The sequence below is a fragment of the Tachypleus tridentatus genome, chromosome 12 (genome assembly GCF_004210375.1).
Source record: "Tachypleus tridentatus isolate NWPU-2018 chromosome 12, ASM421037v1, whole genome shotgun sequence".
Taxonomy (NCBI): domain Eukaryota; kingdom Metazoa; phylum Arthropoda; class Merostomata; order Xiphosura; family Limulidae; genus Tachypleus; species Tachypleus tridentatus.
The window spans coordinates 14370366-14390040 of record NC_134836.1 but is presented as its reverse complement, the minus strand read 5'-3'; the positions used below and the strand labels follow the sequence as shown (position 1 = coordinate 14390040).

The following is a 19675-nucleotide window of genomic DNA, read 5'->3' as shown; positions in this document are numbered from 1 at the left end:
TCTGCGCATCGTTGACAAAATATTCAGTTCTACACCCGATGAAAAACTGAATATTGTTTATAGGTTTGTAAAATTTTTGTATATAAATAATTATTTGTAAAAACTATTTGAATAACCGTAACTATAAGTTGTATTGTTTTTTTTAATATTCAGATATATTTGTGTGAAGAAAGAAAATTATGTGGAAAATATCATAAATTTAATACATATTGAAATTCATCAATTAACTTCTAAATTAAAATTAAAATTTCCGGCTGTTTGAAATCGTAATACATAACATACGTGACATGATAAATCCGAAGTAAATTGCAATACGTAACAATCTCCTATCTCTTTTTTTTTTTCAGATCAGTCAAACGAGAATTAAGTATAACACTGCAATAAAAGTTTTGGCATAACCCAAACATTTTTACTTGTTAGAAATCAACGAGCTTGAGGATGTCTCGGTGTAGCATCATAAGGTTGAAATTTTGGTACTTTAACCAAAGGATTTGTATTTGTCGGGTTTTCTCTACTTTTGGCATGTGTGGTTTTTGTATTCCTTTATACTCTCGAGAATATTAAGCTTGAACTTTGATAATGTTTGGAAATGCGTTCTTCAGTCGAAGAACTTATGGATGCAAGAAAGAGTTAGCAACTAAAGATAGATCATAATCTAAAAATGTAGTATTGTCTTGGATAAGACATTGCTGGATTTAGGTCTTTTGTCATTCATCCAGACATGAAAGTTCATAATCTCAATTTAACAAGGAGTTCGTAGGGGAAAACTGCAGCAGCCTGATCAACCAAACTGTTGATCCGGTTCTATCCTTGAACTTAAATTCCAACACGTATGAAATAGGTATAAGTAGTGGTTAGTTTTAGTTCAGGTTCTGGTAGCTAAGTGAATGATCAACAGCAGAAATTGTGAGTCGGTTTTGTAACACCATGAAAATAAAGAAACATATATTAAGTTGTTGGGTTTGATATTTCCGAAAAGGTTGTGCCACAACTTTAATAGGTGGTCTATCACTCAAATGACGCTTTGGACAAAAGTAATGAGATGCTTATTATTACAATTTTGTAAACAGGTAGGCCATTTTAAACAAAATTGCCGGAATGTTTTTCACAGGCCAGTTAGGCATAATCATTAGTTCCTTGAACTTCAAAATTTATGTAGAAGGGATTTATTCAATCTATGACTACAACAGCTCTCATCCATTGGGCCGACAGATGATCCAAAGGTTTTGTGTTTAGTCCCATTGCATATGGCTAGATGGAGTTTTGTAAATCTCAGTAAGGTGCACAGAAGCTAATTTGCGTTCCTTATCTATATAGATTTATCATAATCTTTCCAACTTTAAAGTTTACTGGGTACTTAAATTAAGCTATAATTTTGGTCATTTTCTACACATTTTATTTTGTCTTACAATTATGAGTTAGATATAATTGAATAAGCATATCTCCAACTTCGTTTTGATTTCTTCGTTTGTACAAAAGTTTTAATTTAGTCACTGTTAGCTCAGAGATTCAGAAACACATTAAATTTTGCTTGTGCAACAGCTTAACTGTAGTCCTATTGGAAATGAATTTGACTGAGCTTGAAACAATGAAATGCTTGAGTATCTGTTTGGGAGGAAGACAGTGTTTCTAAATGTACATGTGATGTCTTGTGGTATATTGTGAACATCTTCTAGTACATTATTATTGCCTGCTACTGGGATAAAGTAAATGCATGAAACACATTATTCTCTGTCCAGAAACCATGCTGCACTTACCAAAATTTTATTTTTTCTACTGCTATTATCCTGGCAAATAAGTATATTAATCCTTTTGATATTTCGAACTTAACTTTTATTTCCTATGGCAAACAAAGATAAACAAGAATGATGATATATTTTTCTTGGATGGGAAGCAAGTGCATTAAAAGTAAATTCACAACTACCTACTGGTACCCTTTATAATACTGGTAGATTAAAACAATTGAGGCAAACTGCTGTGCCCAAGGACATCAAAATGGCATGCATAAACATCAAACACAAAAGCTTTTTAATATCATTCTAAAGCATTAATTACTAGGTAAAGTTACTTCCATTTTTTCTGATCTGACCTGTAAGTATGGATTCTGCTATTCTGCTTCCTGCTGAAATGGTCACTGACAAACTAAAAGAAGTAGAAATAACAAGAATTATCTATATATTAGACTGGTTTGGTATCAATGCATCCAAAAGAAAATACATAAATAGCAATCTAAGATTGCTATTTATGTATTTTACAAACAATTTGGACTCAACAAAAGTTAGGATCTCAGTTTATTGATGAATCAGTGTGGCAACGTATTCATCAGACAAGATAGCCATTTGGGTTATAAAGTACCACCATACTGATACAAGAAACATACGTAGTATCGAGCAATTACTGTGCTTGCTTTCCTTTAACAATAAAGACTTCACTATTGCTCGTTATCAATGAAGGATAAGAGAGGTCATTATCTCAAGAGATCACCCGAACTGCCAATGGAAAAGAAAACTGCCTAACTTCACGTGCTGCAGGTGGCTTTGTAGCTATCATTACCACAATAAAGGTAACATGTATTATTCTAAGAGAATGATCCAGAACAACAGGTAACTAGAGCAACAGTAACTTAATGATTTTATTCACCAGCATATTATGTGTTGTACGTCCCTGTGTGGTTTAGGAATATACCATGTATTTCTATCTTTGTGTAACATTGTAATATTTATTTTGAATCTATTTTTTATTTGTATATGTTTCACATAACAATGATCTAGAAAACCGTTGAGCTAAATTCGTACCAGTTGCCTTTATTCCTTTGTTTTCAAGTAAATAATACCTGTTTTGTCCTGGGTTGATACTGATGAACTAACGCACGTTGTGTAAGGTCGTCAGTAGTAATGGCCTTCATTTAGGTGGTACCTAGACTCAATAGATGTTACAGCTCTACATATATTACAATGAGAATTACTAATGAAATGGGTTACGCTAGTCGCTCTGAATAAATGCGAAAGTTCATGTTTGCTTGTTTGTTTTTTTTTTAATTTTGTGCAAAGCTTCACGAGGGCTATCTGCGCTAGCCATCCCTAATTTAGCAGTGTAAGACTAGAGGGAAGGCAGCTAGTCATCACCACCCACCGCCAACTCTTGAGCTACTCTTTTACCAACGAATAGTAATATATTATTACTAACTGTAGCGCATGAAATAGTAAATAATGTATAACTTGTCAGGGTTTTTTTTTTATGATATTTAAATAATGAATATTAGTGACTGTGATTGATATCAAAATTATTGCTTTACTTTGGTTAGCTAACGGTATTTGTTATCTGTTTCAAGGCAAGATAAAATATTGTTCCGATAAAAACCATTAATTTCAAACTCACACATGGATTTATATTATGTGAATAAATGAAATGAAAATTATCAATAATCAATATTAATAATAAAGTATGAGCTTATCTTTGTACCAGCCAAAGTATACAAGAGATTTTGTAATCACACTGATTGTAAATTTGAAATACTGTGATTGACATTCAAATCACTAGTAACCTCTACCCATTCTGTGTCATGCCATGATATGAGTGTAATTGTGTCAAGTGAAAGTTTGCCTTGATTGTATCACTAATATATCTAGTGTTGTGTTTTTCTTAAACTATTGTAGAACACTTTCGTCTACATGAGTTGCACCCAACAATTCTTGATGTTAGTCTGTCATTACAGTCATATGATTTTGCCTAGTAATTTGATCACCATTTTGACAAAGGAGCAGATAATATGGAGTACAGCTGCTGGTGTGCAATTTATATAGGTCTACTGAATACACATGTTACTCCTGTGCAAACTCTTTAATTATAGTTCATATATTATTGTTTGATAGTGAAATTATCAATTGCAACTTGTTTCCAATATGTGGAGAAATTGTCAATTGAGGCAATAGTGAGATAACCAGTAAAGTTACAATTAATTGGGCTTTATTTTTGACCATTTCACCATTTGACTCATGGATCAATGACCCAACAGAATAGCTCACTGTTCAGTACTCAAACATGTACAGTTATAAAATGAACTGAACACATATAGTCAGACTGATTCCCACAGCTTTTCTGTTGATTTCGGTGCTCCACAGTTGATAGTTTTCAGCCACAACACATCTCTCTTGTTTTTTATGGGAGAACATTTTCTGAAAGTAAACTACCAAGTACAACTAGTTTTTAAAGCAATTATTGATAATTTGTCTTAAGACTATTCTAGTCTAGGAATAGATTCCTACAAATGATTGCTTTATGTTTACTATTAAGGTGAGCTGGAGAACTAGATAACAAATAAATGAAAAGTTCAGGTATTTTCAAGCTGTGATTGGTGAAACTGAATGTGCAACAACTGTTCACCATATTTTCAGGTGTTGAACAACAAAAGTTTGTCACAGATGCAAATAGCCACTACAAATATGAGCCCAGACAGTGGGTAAGTGTACAGATTGAGCTGAATTTCCCCTTAGTCTTGCTATTTGTTTGCCACATCATCTCGGTTGTTATGCAGACATTGCATTGTAGGAAGACAAAGTTCCTGGATGTCTGACCTCAAGAATGTGATGTATTGTAAACTGTTGTCAGAATAACAAATTGTATCTTTACACCCAGTGATATGATGTAAAGCAGCTTGTTACCAAGCCATTGTGTATTCTGTTTACATTTCCCATTCATTGTTTGTAGACATACTGTCAGTTTGACTTTGGCAAATATATTTGTGTATCAGTCTGTACATTATGTAATCCAGATCACGAACTTTGTTGTATGGTTTTGTTTCTAAAGAATTTAGGACATGTAGCCCTGATTTAGCTTTCCGTGAAATTCAAAAACAAGCAAACAAAGTTTTGTTTGTGTGAAAAGAACTGTTGATGATATGTCACTGATCCTTATTGGTCCAGCCAGTTTGAATGGACACCTTTGCTTAAACATTCGTTCACTGTCAAATGACAGTTATGGTATGTAATTGCAATGTTTTTAAAGTGGAATTACAACTAGTGGGAGTATTGTTGCCTTGAATTAAATCATGTAAATTCAGCATGTATTCATACTGTAATGTTTTCCATTTGTTTTTTGGTGTACATTTATTAGTATTTTGTTTATGAGATTTATATATATTCTCAGTTGTGATTTTGTACTCACATACTTCCCTAGTTAGGAATTATATTCCTCTGGGACCTTCTAATTTCAATTACTCCAATGTACTACACCCTTATGCAAATTAATTGAAACAAATGGTCATTTTACAATATTTTCAGCACGGTGGCCGGTGTAGGCTCGCTGGACCCGCTGATTTCCTTTAATAGTCATTTTTTCACACAGACGGCGTCATTAGCTGTGTTTTGCAGTACGTTCGATCTATTTTTGGGATATATGACGAAAGTTTGAGAAATATTACGTCATTCAAAATTGCGTTAGAAGAGCAAGGAGACCAGTCAAAAAACAAATTCTTACCAACTCAATGAAGTAAAAACGGTATCAATTGGGTCTGAAATACAAGGACTGGACGCAAGAACAATGAAGGAAGGTGTTATTCAGTGATGAGACTAATTTCTTCGTACAGGGTCAAAGAAGTCTGCATGTTCGCAGATCTCCAAGTAAGAAACTTCGAGAATCTCACATCAATCAGTTCGTAAAACATCCCTTGAAGAAGATGTTTTGGGGCTTTTTCAGCTAGTCGAAGGCTTACATATCGTAGAAGGTATGATGCGAGGGCCACAGTACATCGAAAATAGATTTCCAGATGGATCTGACATTTTTCAGCAAGATCTGGCTCCGTGTCACACATTGAAACTTGTGAAGAATATTATGACTGCAACGCGAATAAAGGTGCTGAACTGGCCTGAAAACTCTCTGGACTTAAATCCTATTGAAAATCTTTGGGCGATTTGTAAAGAAAGACTTCGGGGAAAAGACTGTTCTACGAAAGATAAGCTAATTGATGCCATAATTGAGGTGTGGTACCGCGATCCAAAAAATTAGTAAGGATTGCAGTCAACTCGTAGACTCGATGCAAAAGCAGATTAATGATCTTCTGAAAAATGAAGGCGGTCATATCATGTATTAATTTATGAGTAATTTTTGGATTATCAGAAATAAAACGCAAAAAATTGAAAAAAATCGTAATTTTCCGTCTTGTTTCAATTAATTTGCACAAGGGTGTATATTGTAGTAATTTGTACAGTTTAATGCAGCATATGTTTTTTGAGATTAAAGGTTGTAATGCAATTTGAAGAACAGATTATACAATGCAAAGTGCAATCTATTATAAATTATGATTATTTGATTTGAAAGCAACTTTTGTTCTCATAATTTCAAACAAGAAAGAGCAAGACAAAAGGCCATTTTGCCCACTGTCAGTAAAGTCATTCTGTATCTGCAATAACTCACAAACTTAAACATTAGACAAACCATTCCACATGGTTATAGATAAATGAAAAATAATTTTTCTGAAGAATGCACTAATAATGACTTCTTTTCCAAAGTTTAAACTTTACTTCCAACATTTAATTTTGTATTTCTAATATTTTTATTTCACTACTTAAATCTTAAACACACCATCCATAGTTTTTAATGATATTGAATATCTAAATTGCACCTTTTTGTTTAAGAGATGTATCTAAAGCATTAATAATTTTAACACAATGTCAGGGGTATGTGATCAGTTCATCATGTTTCCTGTTTCAACATATTGTGACCATTCACAACATATAAAATACAGGCTTTGAGATAGTTCAATTTTAAATTTATTTTACACTACTCAAACTTTTCCATTCATGGAACTACATGTAGTTATTTATATTAATGAGTAAAATATTGTTCACAAAATCAGATATGTCTGGTGTAAGTTTAAGTGTTATTTACCCAAATATATAGTTTGTTGAGTTTCAGGTTGTGATAAAATAGCTTTATGTTATTGTATGAGGTCATATGATATAATTCATTGAGAACCAATCTGTAATCTTTGTGCATATCATATTTCAGATAACAACAAGACTGCTGTAAAGAGCTAAGTACAATTATATATTTGTGTCATTTCTGAGTGTAAGAGAACAACATGGCAGCTGCCATAGCTTGTTTGTTTGTTTGTTTTTTGGAATTTTGCACAAAGCTACTCGAGAGCTATCTGTGCTAGCCGTCCCTAATTTAGCAGTGTAAGACGAGAGGGAAGGCAGCTAGTCATCACCACCCACCGCCAACTCTTGGGCTACTCTTTTACCAACGAATAGTGGGATTGACCGTAACATTATACGCCCCCACGGCTGGGAGTGCTGCCATAGCATCAAGATGTTTAAAAATAAAAAAGTACAACTTACATATTATAAAAGCTACTATTTCAAGGTTCATTTTTCGGTTTGCGTAATGAAAATGAAAGATATGGGGAAAATTGTTTACTCTCTTAAGTACTCTTTCAGTTTCACTGGTCATTTATTTAACATGAGTTATGCAACACATAATTCATTCAACCACTAGAATTGTTGTAACTTCTTTTTTTAATAAATGTAGAGACATGATTCAAAGTTCACCTTTTTGTGCTTTGTATATATTAATTATTGACTTTGAGATGTTTCTAATTCAGAAAATTTACTTAAGTCCCTTGCATCAAGTTGTTTTCTCTTGAAAAGAAAAAAGAAGAGTTGGGGGATTCTGATTAAGATTTAAGTCTTGTACATACCAAGATTGGAGAAACAATGCAATAATTGATCAATAAACTAGCAGAGATTCCTAATTGCTCAGCTCATTTGTTTATGACAGTTTCTATGGCCTGCTCAATGTTATGACGTTTTTCTCTTTTCAGAATCTTGGCTGTTGTATCAGAATTTAACATTTTGTTACACTCTTACTGCCAGACTTTTCACAATGAAATCTTAAACTGTATAGCGTTTCCAATATTTTACTTATTATGTTTATTCAGTACATCGTGTTCTAAAATTTCAGGAAGTGTTAATATACTTCTTAGTTGTTAATAAGCTAAAATGTTTGTTAATATTACCAATACAGTACAACACATGATGCAACTCCATATCCAGATATTTAATAAATGTGTTCACTCCTGACTAAAAACCTTCACTAAGACATTCAATCAAAGTACAATAAGAGGTTTGAATTCAAAATATAAATAGTTGTTGGTCTTTTAAGTATTATTTTGAACTGGAAGTTGTTAGTAATCCTTGATTATTTTTAGCATTTTAGTCTAACAGTGAGAGTTAATAGAACACAGCTATGTGAAAGTCAAGATATAATAGTGCTGAAAGTATTAAGAATATTGATTTAAGTTTTAACATTTAAGTTATTTATTTATCTTTTTTTTTTCTTCTCTGCTCACAAACACATCACCACTACCTCTTCATTCTTGATGATTTGCTCATAAATAATGCTCAGAAATGCCCCTGGATTTTGAAGAGCTAAAGTTATTTCTCCCTACTGCAGTACTGTTTCAGTATTTGTTACCCATGGAAGACTTAATTTCTTTTTCTGATTCATCATTTAAAGACAACCACAATGGTTTAGATTTTGAAGTATTTTTAAGATACAAATCTAATCAAAACCTGCCTATACAATTTTTATTCAGTCATTCACATATGCCACCTGTTGCAAAAGTTTACTGTACAAATTTAGTTCCCACAGTTCATGACAATCTTCAGTATACTTGGGCACAGTTGCCATCATATTGTCCTCAAAGACCCAGAGTTCTACCTTTGAGAGCACAGCATTTGCCACAAATCTCTCAGTGTCCCTTTCATGCAGGTACATGCAAGTTTACTTCTTCCAGTAATTGTTCATATAGTATGAAACACAATAATTTTACTCCAGACCTGACCCATTCTTGGATAAGTCCTGAAGATGGTTCTAAATCCACATATGCCAGTGATATTTGTCCTCAAAAGGTTATGTTCTAATTGAAGTTTTTCAGAACAAACCAGTAAAATGAATTGCATGGAAAAAAAGAAAGAAACAGTGATTTAATATACTTGTGTGATGTCAACTCTGAAACCTCTTTGATTTCTAAAGTTCGCTTAATAATGGAAGATGACATTCTTGAGTTATTTGAAAGAGTTATTGAAGTTGAAAGTAAATATACAGAAAAAGCCAATAATTTAGAGTTTATTTCTAAACAATTTTTGCATATTTCTATGGACACGTGAGCAAATGCATAACAAAGGTTATAATGACAAGAATCTTGCAGATTTTTCTTCTTCTAGTGATAGTGAAAATTCAGAAATTGAAGAAAAGCTCAAGTCTTCTTTTAGCACACAGAAAAAACAGGCTCCAGTAATAATTTATGTGAAAATTCCAATTTGAAAAATCTATAAGAAATCAGTAGTAGAGAAAATATTTGAATATTGAAACAAGATAACATATTTAGTACTGAACTAATAATTTCTTGTGCTGAAGTGAAACAGTTATCATCAAAATTCATATATAATGATCATAACACAAATGAAGGGCTAGTTATTAGTGCACTTTTAGAGAAAAAGTACAACTCTTCATACAATATAAAATTAGAAATATACTCTGAATTGTATGTTGGACCCATCTCATTTACCTGTGATTTGGGAACAAGCCTTTGTAGATGAACCCACTGAGTCCCAGTCTTGATGTTTGTGGATTAGATGTACAGTGCTGTAGCTACTTCACCTCTGACACACTTCCACTAAAGCTTGTTTTCAGAAGTCCAGATAAGGTGGCAAAATCAGTGGAAGCTATATACAAGGCTAGGGACGACCTGCATTAAGACATGCTGACTATTCAAGTGATAAGAATTATGGGCAAAATATGGCTGAAGGAAGAACTAGACTTAAAGATTATCACTTTTACATGCATATCTAAAGCAGTAAGAAGAGGCATTGTAGAAATAGTAACAGAATCTGAAACATTAAGAAAAATTCAAACTGAACGTGACTTGACAGGCTTATTCAGAGATTGTTCTACAGCAGAATGGCTTTAAAAGCATAGCACTTGTGAACTTGAATATCAGCATGCAGTTGAAAGCTTCACACTTTCTCGTGCTGGATATTGTGTTGCTACATACATTCTTGGAATATGTGATAGACACAATGATAATATAATGTTAAAGACATCATGACATGTATTTCACATTGATTTTAGAAAGTTCCTAGGTGATGCACAAACATTTGGAAACATAAAAAGAGATCATACACACTTTATCTTAACCTCAGACATGGCTTATGTGACAAACCATCAGAAAAGTTTCAAAATTTTGTAGATATTTGTTGTCAAGCTTTTAATATCATCCATAAACAAAGAAATACTTTACTGAATATCAGATTGGCTTCATCTGATATCCCTGGAGTTACAGAGAATGTTATTTACTCATCTGATATCCCTGGAGTTACAGAGAATGCTATTTACTCATCTGATATCCCTGACAGAGAATGTTATTTACTCATCTGATATCCCTGGAGTTACAGAGAATGTTATTTACTCATCTGATATCCCTGGAGTTACAGAGAATGCTATTTACTCATCTGATATCCCTGGAGTTACAGAGAATGTTATTTACTCATCTGATATCCCTGGAGTTACAGAGAATGCTATTTACTCATCTGATATCCCTGGAGTTACAGAGAATGCTATTTACTCATCTGATATCCCTGGAGTTACAGAGAATGTTATTTACTCATCTGATATCCCTGGAGTTACAGAGAATGTTATTTACTCATCTGATATCCCTGGAGTTACAGAGAATGTTATTTACTCATCTGATATCCCTGGAGTTACAGAGAATGTTATTTACTACGTAGGAAATAAACTTCTAACCCAGTTTACTGAAGCTCATGCTACTGAACATTTCACATGGATGATTGAAGAGCACTTGAAATCCAGATTTATTCAGTTTAATTCTTTTATTCACAGTTTAGCACAGTGACGATTCACAGCCATTGTTGTCTTTCAGTGCTAAGACTTTTACTAAACATACTGATGGGTATATTAAATCTGTTGAGATGATAGCTTGCCAGAAACGATATGATCCAAAGAAGTACTATGTTTATGAACTCAGAGTTACTAGCAAAAATGTCAATCAGTCACTGAATGTGTATTGTACTTATTCAGAATTTCATCAGGAGCTATGCATCCTTTATCATGAGGATCTGTTGTTGGTTGGTCCAACATACAAGAGGTTGCCAAACAAAGAAGAGTTGAAATTGAATGTTTTTTGAAACAACCCCTGAAAATGGCTGAAGAAATAGCACACTGCTCGTTCATTTATACTTTTTTCATCCTCTCCTAAAGGATCAAGAAAGCATGACTCAGAAATGTTATACCAAGAGGTACAAATGTACTGACTCAAGAACAAAAGTCGTTTGTTAGAATAAAAAGTGAGGTGAAGCTTTCCATTACATAAAATAACAATTATCTTCTTATGATGGTGATGCATGCCAAAAACCTCAGGTCTTCTAAATACAGTGTTCTTGATTCCTATGTAAAACCATACTTGATTCCTGATCCATATAAACTAACAAAAAGGAAACAAAAGTTGTGTTTAAGAGCACACACCAAACATTTATGGAAATGCTTGTTTGTGGCCTTTCCCTGAATGTTGTAAAAAAGCATACTCTTCATCTATCTGTATGGAATTTTGACAGAGTGCAAGAAAATACATTTCTGGGCTCAATTTATAATTCTCCCTGAAGAGCTAAATCTAATGAAGGAAAATATGAGGTAGTATCCTCTGAATAGCTTATCTCAGTAGAAATTAAGTAATGCTCTTGTGCCTTTCTCACTTAAAAGACTTAAGAACAGCACATCCTTTTTTATGGTCAGATATTAACTATTGAGTAACATTTTATTGATGATATTCTCTGTTGGTAAAAGTGCAGCAGTAAACTAATCAACTGAATACCTAAATTAATGAAATTATAACATACTTTTGTCTTATCTATTTTTAGATGTACATTTGTATGAATGATAGTTGGGTACAGGGTTTATTTTGTAAGAGATTTCTAAAAAAAATTTTCTTATAAGCTATAGATGTTTTGGTTATGGTATAGTTTTGTTTTTTTGTAATATCAGTGCTTTAATTGTGACCAACTCTGAACAGATTAGTTTTTCATGTAAATAATGAGATTTTTTTAAAGTGTATCATGCTGTTTTTTTTTTTAAGTTCAATGGACTATTTGGGTTCCTCTATCCACATAGATAGAAATATGTATGTTATTTCTCACTATACTTCTCACAACATTACTTTTAAAATCTAAAAATAATGGAGGTTAGTAGGCAAGAAATAATTGAATATCTGAAGGCATTTTTTTTAGGGAGAATGAAAGTTTGATTTAATTTTGTAAAACTGTTCAGTGCATAGAAGTATACTTTTTTAGAAATCTTAGAATAATGTATAGGATAAAGTATGTAATGTGTTTTGCATGCAGTATTTTAAACACTATAGTTTCTAACTAAGAAAAAAATATTTTTTTTTGAAATTGTAAAATTATATGTAGTTTAAAAGCAGTGTATATTTATACATTTTCAAGTTTTCCAAATAACTTAGGAGTTTCAAAACAACTCTTAAAATAGCAAGAAACTGTTTGTAAATTATTATGGTACATAAAATGTGTAGTCATTATCTTCATATGTGATATTATTATTAGTGAAAATTAACCAACATACATTTATCTCCTGAGAAGTGTAAGGTTGTATATATTAAATTTAATGTAATTATTGATGTAATGATATGGACTTTTTAAAAAAATGTCTTTCATCATATACCTGAAATACATATCTGAACAAGATACAAATCCAGATGAATAAAATATATTCAGTGATGTAACAAAAGTGACACTTTTTGTCTTTCTGACAGTTTCAACGTATCATTTGAAAATAAATCATCTGTCTTTAATGCATGAATTCTATAATCCTTTATCAAATATCTATCAGTGTATAAAAGGATTTGTTTGATTTTATTGGGAAATATGAAATTAGAAGTAAAATAGTAGTTTTTTTACATAACAACATAAATTTACTATTATTATAATATGTATACACAATTATCTAAGATAGGCAAGTGTCTTTATATGTCATTAAGCACAAATATAGCTATGAATGGTGAAAATTGTAGGAATGATTTAATTTTTTTATAATATATAAATGTAAAAATTTAAATATCTTATGGGTATGAGTAAGGGTCCAATACAATATTTGGTTAATGCTGAATTTATTAGTTAATGTCATTATAACCTGTGTATATGAATTTAAATATAAAATAGCTTTATGCACAGATCTGTATATTGTGCAATCTGTGTGAGAACTTAACATTTAAGAATCTTACAATTCACTAAACATTGTACTCCTTTTAAGATGAGATCTTGAAGTTGAAGTAGCACTGTAAGAAACTTCAAATTAGTTTAAATATATTCATTCAAATTTAGTAATTTTTATTTTTTGAACTTTTTTATTATTTGAAAGTGTATAAGGTTGAGTTTAAACTGAATTACAACATTGTTTACATGCATCTTTTGTACAACATTGTCAATAGTGTTTCATGGATATTTATAAATTTATATTTTAAATACATAAAAATCATTATGCAAAACTTTAATGTATAATCCCAAAATCTGATGCTAAAGTTTAACTGAACATTCTGCATAAAATTAATTAATGTATCTTGCCATTAAAAATCATTATTATTTAGGAAGTACCTTGATGCTAATATGACACACACATACATATATAGTATTGAATTCTTCGTGTGCCACTTTACACTTTATGTTAAACTCCAAATCCTTTAAAAATAAATGTTGGCACACCTAATTTAAGTTATATATACATATATATTTTTACTCATAATTTAATATGTTAACTGATATTATAATCAGTTAGCAGGTAAAATTCTTGAATAGGTCCATTTGAATTGAACCAAATATTAGGCTCTAAGTAATTTACTTTGAAATTTCAGTTATGATGTAATAGTAAGTTTAATCATTAAATGGTATACTGAGAATTAGTACTACTTTGAAGAGGTAGTTCTAATTTCATTCTGATTGAATTTAAAAATCTAGCTGGTAATGAAATTGTCAAAATATGCATACAGCATTACAAACTGAACTTCCATATTTCATTCAAAAATTAAATGTTAAATGTGGGTTGTAATTTAGTTCTTAAAATATGTGCTTTATAGAAATGTTGAATATTTTGTGAACTGTTTACAAACGTTCAATAGTGTTTATGGTAATATTATTGATTTCTCATTTAAGAGTTTATTTTACTAAATAATATGTTAAAGTCATTACTTTGATAACTTAGAATGTGTAATATTGGCCAGTTTAATAAGTTGTTTTACATGTGTCTCATAAATAATAGAATGAAGAGAGCAATGTCATTACTTTAGATTCATGGTCTTTTCTTACCTAGAAATGTACCAAATTATTTCATTTGTCTGTTTTTGAGAATTGTAAGTGTTAATAAGGTGAAGTTTGTGAGAACACTAACCAACCTGTGTTGTGAAACAAATTAATACTTATGTTCTGCCCATTAATACCTGATATTAATATCAAGAAATCAGCTGTTCATTTTTTGTAAAATGAAGGTTAGTGTTGCCATCCTGAATTATATTTTAGCAGTAAAGTATTAATAAATCAAAATCAAGTATAGAAATTTTACTTTTTTAAAGCATTTAAATATATATGAAAAAGTTCTGTTCCTTTCTTACATACATAACTCCTTTTACAAGTGCATTTAATAAAGTTTATATTCAATAAATTGCTCATCAGAGGAAATGGTTACTGGTTTTATTCCTGTCACTAGAGTATACCTAAAGGTTTATTGTGAATGATTTCTACATGCAATAACAAATGTTCTTAAGCAAAAATAAGCATTTTGCATTAAATGAACAATTTTTTATTCATTATTTTTATTTTAGTGGAAGTTATAACTCTACTTCTTTTATAGATTTTAAGCTTCCAGATGACACTTAAATGCCAGAAAATATTATATACAAAAGTATGTGTATTATTAAAAAATATGTAACTTGCAGAGTTGAGCAATTAACTCAGTTAATACAAATAACAAAGTGTTTAATGTCACAAAATTATTGAACTATAATTTTTTTCTGATTGTTACAGTTTTTATTATACTGACTGTCCAGTAATCAATATTGTGATCGAATAAATTAATGCCTCATAAATAATCATCAAATAAAAATAAGTGTATGTTTTTTATTATTTCAGCTCTTTATGTAATCAAAATTGTGATTAGTGTTATACAAAATAATTAGTTACAGTTGACAAATGTCACAAAACTATTCATCTAATAGCAATTAGTATTTACATTTATTGTAATACTTTATTGTTTGGGCAACTTTCTCAACATGTTGGAAATATTTATCAACTTCATTTTCATTAAATGATGGTACCTTAATATGTCTACTGAGTTCAAAGTTGCCATTTTGCCTTGGTCCATTGAACTTGAGTATAATTTCCATTTTCTTAACCCTAATTTCTTCATTGACTTGAATCGGGGCTTGTGAGGTCTCGTTATGTTTACTTTCTCTTTCTGCTTCGACGTGGGATAGTTCAAGTTCGCTTTGTTTGAGTTTTAAATGGATTTCTACCCACCCTCTACCACTCAACTCTAACTGGCTAATAGAGACACCAGAGTGTTTCTCTGATACTTCCTCAGGCAACAAATCATCATCACCTAATATTTCAACAATTCGATTTTTAGATCATTTTTCTCTCATTGATTTTTTAACACCAAATTTTAAGCAATTCACTTTTATTCTATTTTTCTAGTTGTTCGAGAGAGGGTTATGCAAGAAAACCTTGATAATCAGACATGAAATCTTATTGGCACTGAATAAATATAAATTGAATTAAAATTTTATTTTAATTTCGAACGAATTTTGTCTTTTATTCAGATCTCGAAAACAAATTTTTAATTTATTATATTACGTATTATAATTTATGGACATGAATCAACCTTTGTGTAATAACAGTAAATGCTGTCCAAAATGCTTCAGAAATGCATAATTATTTGTTCTTGTAGGTATTCGAATATGTAATAATCGGTGTAATCACAACACCGTTTATTTGTTAAATAATTATAAGTTTTCATGTATACTGCCAGAGTATTTTTAGTTAATTATTTACAGTTTGTAATACATTGAATTTATTGATTTTATGTTTAATGCTGTTTATTAATATTATTATCATCTAAATTTTACAGTGCTTTACTCACTATAATAATAATAATGCAGTGTTAATTACTATAAAATGTATAATGAACAGAATTTCATGCTACTGTCAACAAGTATTTTCTGTTAAATCGTAACGAATCTTTCTTGTGTTTCATTATATGTAAAGATAAGCTCCTGATGAAGCTGTGTGGAAAAAATATCGAGCAAATATTTGCTAGTAGTTTTTATTACAGAACAATTAAATAAATTCCTTCTTCATATTGTTTTCTCGGTACGTGACTTGACCTGTTTGACTGAGTCTTCGTTTTAAAACAAAGTTACATTGGCCTCATCCGCTATATTCTTCACGGGTAATAGAAGCCTGGATATTAGCGTTGTAGGTTCGTAAGGTTACTTCCGTCCCACCGATGGACATGAGTCAACCTTTATGTAATAACAATAAATGTTGTCTAAAATGCTTCAGAAATACTCACTAATTGTTCTTGTACGTATTCGAACTTGTAATAATCAGTGCAATCACAACACAGTTTATTTTTTAAATAATTATAAAATTTCATGTATACTGCCAGAGTATTTTTTTAAATTAATTAATTACAGTTTGTTTTCTTGTCACGGAATTGTCACTTAACTCTGTGTAAACAGTACAGATATAAAATTTCAGCCCCCACCCCGAGGGAGGTCATGTCAAAGCCGATCTTTTAGTTCTACAACATAAAGTAGAGAATGAAAAGAGCTGAATCAATCTCAAAGTGACCATACTTCTGAGCCATAAGAGGCAAATTAGATTGAGAGGGGTCCAAAGTTTATTTGACGGAGCGAAGCAGGAGCTTCTGTGCCATAGACACAAATCGTTTTAGAGCCCTGGGAGCTCTTGAGTTCTGGAATGAATTTTGTTCCGCTTTTCCTGAAAATATATTCCCGATTTTGACTGGTATATATTAAAAAAGTGGAGGGAGAAGACACTTCATACGTCTCTGCCATTACTAAAAATTTGTAATTATCGTCGTTTAAAGTTTATTCTTAAAATATTATATTGTTTTACTGGATGGATTGGTTACGTTTGTTTACGGTTGTTTTCTAGTCGGAGTTTTTGTTTTTTTTTAATATGTTGGCGATGCATTAAAACTAACAATTTTGAAATATCCTTTGACTGAAAGATGAGAAACTTTGATGGTCTTTTTTTTTTTCAAAAGTTTTCGTTTTGAGTACCATGTTTGCTTGAAGAAGAGAGTGGGTTTGTTTGGTTTCCCCCCCCCCAATCAAGTTATATCTTTTGTTAGTTGGCGAATATCTAACTTTCGCGTATTTATTTGTGTTGAATTAATTAAATTAGTTGAATGAAATTAATGTCATTTATTAATCGTTTCAAAAAAATTAGTTAAACTATTACACTTAAAGCGTTTTTTCTAAATTAAGTACCAAACTTTATCATCATAAATTGAAATTATAAATAGTTCAAGTATAAATATATTCCATTTATTTTTAAAATGTTTGTAAAGTAATAAGAATCTTATATCGCAAATCTATATCTACACGATACTAACTAAACCAGTAGAAAAATTAAAATAAAAACTTGTTACGGGTAATGTAACATATATATATATATATATATATACACTTATAAATACAGTAAAGTGTCTGTATTTATATATTACAGTTTCACAGGCCTAGTTTTCATTAATTTTATTTCTAACAAGCACTAACTAAACCAGTAGAAAAATTAAAATAAAAACTTGTTTTATAAGTAGAAAGCGTTGATAAAATATCTCGAGTGATGAAGATGTAAATGAGAGGCATTTTGTGTAAACGTGGGATATACGTGTGTGTACGCAAATTACTTCTGTTGGGGCAAAGATGGATACTACGTGATCCATTTTATATGGATTACATACTTTTATTTAACAGTGTCGATTGACAATATTCGATAGGAACTAAATATTCTAAAACTAAAATCGATTAGCCAAAGGATTAAGACAGTGACAGTGCGGTATTAAAACGATTGGTATTTCAGATGACTGCAAGTTCCTAGGTCTTGTTCTAACAGCAACTCTTTGAGGCTTCGCAGCATTTGCAGACATCACATCGACAATTAGTGCTGCATCGTCTTTTAGAAGAAACACAGCATCTGCACGTTTCACATTTACAGCTTCGGCTACATCTTTCGGCACACACAGGTTTGGCCTGGGTCGTAGCTGCTTCACAACACCTGCATACCTCACATCGACAGTTATCGTTACACTTAGGCATCGTTTCAGTACAGAATGCTAGAGAAAAAACATCAAAATATTCTATAAAGATTTTTAGTACTACGTGGTGGCCCTCTAATGGAGAGTTTGTACCTTTAAGCCTTAAAAAACAATGAATGCTGTTACTTCTAAATAATGGGCAATTTTTCCAAGTCTGAATGAAATAAGATTTAAGCGACATATCTATATCTATGTATATATAGAAGTTAAAATGAAAACAAACGAATTATTTTTTATGCAATAATGTCTTAAAATATTATATTAAGATCATAGTAAAATAATCTGGCATTTAAATAATGCCTTTATGTTGTTTCCTATCCTGCAAGATGTACATAATTATCTATGGACACAAGTTATTGTAGTTATCAGATTAATTTTATTCTATATCGAAAGTGAATAATGCAAGTTTTGGACAACATTATAGTATAAAAGAACATAGAGTATCAAAAGGGAATTTGCGATTAGCTATATTTCCTCAAAACGGGATGTACTAAACCAAACAATGTACAAAACTTTGTGCAAAAGAAGAACATTTTACAGATCTAAGCGTTTTACTTTAAAAACAATTACTTTAACACTCGTTTCAAATAGAACTGAGACATTAATACCAAATATAACTTTTATAAACATTTATGCATTTAGTAAGAAATGTACTTACTCAATTAGTCTTCAGGACTTTTCTTTAAAACTTTTAATATCTTTTGACACTAAATTAATACAATACGCAGTCAGTTCTTTTATAGAACCGAAAATGTATAATATTTGTGTCGTGTGCAAATATTAACACGTCCCATAAACTCGAACTGTATAATATTTGTGTCGTGTGCAAATATTACTAGGTACTAATATTACGTGCTACACGCCTATATTGTAGAAACGTGTGCAAAGAAGGTGTTACCTACAGAAAAAGAAAGAACGAACACCTAAAATTAGCTGAATAAAAATATTATTTATACTATATTATTCACAATTTTTCTATAGTGTCTATAGAACACTGTAACATCTAGGAAAACTCTTTGTTCGTATTTAAACTTTGTAATCATAATGTATAGGTTTTTTTACGTCATAGCATGAATCTTAGGTTACGCTGTAGACACTTGATAGTTTGTTTACAAATAAACGTTTCATAACGCCAACGTTTATTTCATCACCTGAACTGAGCAGTGATTGGATATGTAGGTTTTATACAAAACGAATCAGACTGAAGGAAAACAAAAGTATGCACGCGGCACATAATTTTGGTTGCAGTTGGTGC

General features: G+C 31.1%; 1 long non-coding RNA gene across 1 annotated transcript; it reads right to left on the bottom strand.

Annotated features, from left to right (window-relative positions):
• Positions 1-18047: 18047 nt before the first annotated feature.
• Positions 18048-19666, bottom strand: LOC143234875 (uncharacterized). The gene is made up of 2 exons (XR_013018845.1): positions 19079-19666; positions 18048-18438 (listed from the first exon to the last, which is right to left on the bottom strand). It is a non-coding gene; the product is annotated as an uncharacterized LOC143234875 (long non-coding RNA).
• Between the last annotated feature and the right edge of the window lie 9 nt (positions 19667-19675).